This window comes from Eurytemora carolleeae, unplaced genomic scaffold (assembly GCF_000591075.1).
Source record: "Eurytemora carolleeae unplaced genomic scaffold, Eaff_2.0 scaffold1344, whole genome shotgun sequence".
Lineage (NCBI taxonomy): Eukaryota > Metazoa > Arthropoda > Copepoda > Calanoida > Temoridae > Eurytemora > Eurytemora carolleeae.
The window spans coordinates 71,081-76,116 of NW_019397229.1; positions in this window are offsets into that span (position 1 = coordinate 71,081).

Sequence of the window (5,036 nt, forward strand, 5' to 3'; positions counted from 1 at the left end):
AGAGGGGGGTTTGATCTGGGAGGAGGGGGGGGGATTTGATCTATATGTCCTCCAGATGAGATCATCAATTGGCCATCAGTCAATCTTTATCAAATCTCTTTTACCAGAATTATACCATCACTTTCTTCAGGAAAATAAATGTGAAAAAGGATGTTTGTTCTTAGATACAAATTCTACTACATCTTTAAACTTAGGACGTACTTGTTTATTCTCAAATGCTTTTCTTTATGGTTTCTTACGAAGGAGTTGATTCTTTACTACCACCAAATTTAAATTTTGATTTTCTAATCCCTACATCTTTGCGGCCCGATGTCGTAGATGTTTTGAACTGCGATTCTGTAAATCAAGTTTTAGATATCAAAGCTTTACACAATCAATACGCAAAGATATAGAGATTCAAAATTTGGAAAGGCTCCATTCTTTCGTTATTTTAAAAATTAAACTTCACAGCAGGGCTAGAATTAATCCAACTTCTAGACTACAATAAGATCCCCCTGCCCCCCTCCCCCTTGACTACTTGTGGGTTAAAAATATTGCCAAAATTGATTTCTAAAACTAACATTAACCACACGCTTAAATGGAGTGACCGGCTATTTAAGGTAGTTGAGCTGAGTATGCATGGTGATGCGGAAAACTTCTTTCGGATTCATTTAAGCCCTATAAAACTTTTTAAAGATCTGTAAATTCTGTGTTTGTGCCCAAATTCGAATTTCAAAACTCCTACTTTGGGGGTGGATACGTTTCAGAATTAGTTTCTTTTTAATTATTGAATAACGACGACGAAAAATACAGAAAAATTTTACACTAATCTAATTAGATGGTTAGGAATATATTTCTCAAAAGAAATTTGTCAATAAATCAATGCTAGAATCAATTATTTCGTTTTCATCATTATATTGAATTTCTTATTTTCTTTGAATTTATTTGCAGATTTCTTCAAATTCGTCAAAAGTCGTCTTTTCAATAATAATTCTAGAATATCTTTGTGAATAATGAGAAACCAGAATAACGAAAAAATAGAAACTAATAATTGAACAAGATTACTTCTTTTCAATGATAAGATTAAATTTTGTTCTCAACCTGTTCCTAAACTACTAATTATTTTTACATTTTATGTCTTCGTTATTTAGTAATTTAATAAAAAATAATTCTGAAAACGTATATCCACCCCCAAAGAAGCAGCTTTAAACGTCGAATTTGCGCACAAACTCAGGATTTACAAATCTTTAAAAAGTTTTGTCTCAAATGAATCCGGTAGGGGTCACTCCCTGTAATAAAAACTCAAAAAATCACNCCCCCGTTAGCTCTAACAGATAAACTTGGGGTAAGAGCTGAAACAAGACTTGGGTAGAAGCTGAAAAACAATTTGCCCCTCCCCCCCAGGACTAGGGTTAAGAACTAATATTATTCTTTATACCCTTGTTTATATATCTACGTGTTGTGGCTGACAATATTACTAATATAACCCCCTTCTAATAAATTATATTACATTATATCACAAAGGGGAATAAGAGGGGAAACTGGAGCTCAGGCTTCTGTTACGTTTCACATATTAGATATTTCAAAAACATCATGATATTAACACATTTTGGAAATTGGTTATTTTTTATATTAGCTGCAATGGCCAACGTAGCCCATAGATTTAATAAACTTCTCGAATTTTGAAGAAAAAATAAATTTCGAATTCATGAGTTTGCTCAAAAAAATGCAACCATTTGAGAAGTCAAAGCTAACATATATATGAGTGAAGTGCTTTATTATTTGATTTTTGGATGCCCGTACGCTCAGCTCACAATTATGACTGCATTAATACCTTAAGCTTTTCTTTTTATTTAAATGATACCATAGTATATATAATATGTAATAAAAAACAAACGAACTATATATATAACCCATGTTTATTGACTGTTTAGGATCAAGAGATCTGAAACAATTTGTATTAATAATATGAAAACTGAGAAGCTTCTCTAATTATTGCTTTATAGTTATATATATATATATATTAGGTTATATCAATTCAAACGCAACAATCTTCTTATAACATTTTATTTATAATATGTATTATTCACTATATATATATATTAGGTTATATCAATTCAAACGCAACAATCTTCTTATAACATTTTATTTATAATATGTATTATTCACTATATATATATATTAGGTTATATATATAAGATATAAGATATGTAAATCCTGAGTTTGAGCGCAAATTCGACGTTCAAAACTCTTACTTTGGGGTGGATACGTTTTCAGAAGTTGATATATAATGTATAGTTCATTTATTTTTTTATATTTACATATTGTTTTAAACCTTTCCATATCGTATCAACTCTTAAGTTGCATCTTTTTTCAGTAAAAATACTATTTTAGTAAATGCACAATGTTTGTTTATTTGTTTGTTTGTTCTCAAGTAATATATTTTATCAAATGGATGTAAAGATAATTTAGAAATAATATAAGAAACAATTTATCATTCAGCATCGTTTTATCCAATACAACTTATTATATATATAATATTTTCTTCATCTATTTTCTCCTGTCTGTCTGTCAGTTTTTATTAGTATTAACAAATGTCCATTATTTGTTTACAAAAATGCATTGTTTAGAACTTTTTAACTTCGTTTCTTTTGCTGATTGACGAATACTTTAAATTATTAAACTTTTGGCGGAAGGAATTGAATCTTAGATTGGATTACAAAGATTAGGGATTAGAAAATAGGGATTAGAGAATCTGAGTTTGTGGCGAAGACTCAATTCCTTTCAAGTGACCCTCCATTTATAGAGTTGTGAACACACTCATTTTACAGTTTTATGACCCTGCATAAACCTTAGGTTTTGATTATCTCTCAAAGGAATTGAGTTTTTGCAACAAACTCAAATCTTCTGATCCCAATATCTTTGCAACCTGATGATGCAAACCTTTGATATTTCAAACTTAGATAATTTTATATATAAGTATTAATAGTTTGAAATATCTAAGGCCTACGACATTGGGTTACAAAGATATAGAGATTTGAAAATCAGGGTTTGTGGCAAAAACTCAACTCCTTTGATATTTACATGAACATTTGTTTACGGCATGTCCTATTCACATCAGTACTCTTTAAACCCTTTTCTCGCTACACCAATTGTGTGCAAAGGTCTAATATTAGAAACTGTCAACAATAAAACTAACACATTTTGTAGATTTAAGTTATTCACATTACATTAGGTATACGCATATTAAGACTTTGTTGCAGAAATTTACAGTTTGCAACCCTTGTAAATTGTAATTATAGATTTTGCAACAATATGAGTAGATTTCGCGCTTTATTTTAATTTACCACAACCCACAAAGGATTATACTGCAAAGACGACCTGAAACTCAAAAAAGTCTCACGCCTTGCGAATAATTTTTTTATGTAATATTTGATGATTTAAAAAAATAAAAAGTTTATTGTTGCTGGTAATTATGAATATAAAAAAAACAGTATAAATCCCCTAGGCCTACATTCGTCTCTGAAGTCTCAAATCCTTTGTGGGTAAATATGTATCTTCCGGGCTCCTTCCCTTTTATAAATAAATTATAAACCATGTTTAGAAATAATAAATAAAGCCATAAATGTTCTTAATATTCAGATATTTATGATTTTCCGTTGCAGTGAGCAGTAAAACCTGGAAACAAATATATAATACGTAATAGCTAAACTAAAGGAAGGAAACAAAAAGAACATAAAAAAAAATTAAATAATGGGACATAAGCTTTATTCTAAGTAACCATCAATTTAATGAGGGGTAAGCCCAACCCACAACAGTACCCTTGAAAAATTATTCTGATTAATAATGTGGAAGATAAGGTTGTATTTATCTTGCTTGGAAAGTGTTTAATTTTAATAATTTCTTCATTTCTTCTGAAGAATAAAATGTGTTAGTTACTTTAACAGAGAACCCACATATGAAAAGGACTATTATCAGAAAGAAAACCATCAATATCTATAAATTCATTTCATGAATTAAGGGTCATTTAATCTAATTTATTCTCTTTTTAAAAAAGAAAAGAAAAAAAAACACTCAAATTATAAACACCTTGAAATAAATTAACCTTTTCTACATCAAGTTTACACTTTGATATTTAACAAAGTAATACAAAGAATTTGCCTGTGTTACGCTCGCGCAAGGGTAGGACAATTACACTCACTTTATTCTATAAAATAAAGCTCTCCGCTCAAGTATGTATTTTTTGTATATTCTTATGTATTAGCTATACCTGTCCGAACCGCTGGACCGAATTGACTGACATTTTTGAGGAAACGATTGGCTGACTGAAACAAAAATCTTATTTTTGATTTTCAATATTCGATTTTTTTTAAATTTCACGAGCAACGCCAAGCAGCTATAGTACTTAATAGAAATTAATTCATATTATATTAATAAAAAAAACTTATTTCCAGGCGAAGTCTTCTGTTTGTGCAGGGTTAGTATTGGAAACGTTTGGAAGCATTATTTGGATAAACGTCTGGCAAGATTATACTTTATTTATTTATATTTTATTTTCTTTGTACTATAACCTGTCAGAACCAGTTTTCCACAGAAAATATATTGCTGGGAAATATGTAAAATGGCCAGAACCTTCATCCCGCAGAATTGGTGAAAAATTTATATAATTTATTCTCGACAATTTGAATAGAAACCGGTCCTCGTTTAACAAGGAAAAAAGAAACATTTTTTTAAAACTAAAAAATAAAATTAAACTTCTTATCTTGAACTGAAAGTTTTTCAATCTTTGCAAACTGATATAGATATTTAAGGAGTGGTATGGTGCGTTCTGCTTCGTTAATAAAGCTACAAAGCTTAAATTTATATATTTGTAAAGCCCTTGAAAAATGGTGTTGAGCTAAACAAGGGGTTGATCTCGAAATGCACAGTGGGACAATCTTCCAGGGACTGAACCAAAAGGGTATATATTTCCCAAACTAAGGTCCCGATCCGTTGAGGTCTCAAGTTGGCAATAGAACGTTGGCAATAGTTGGCAATAGTTGGTAAGAGTAGGCAAT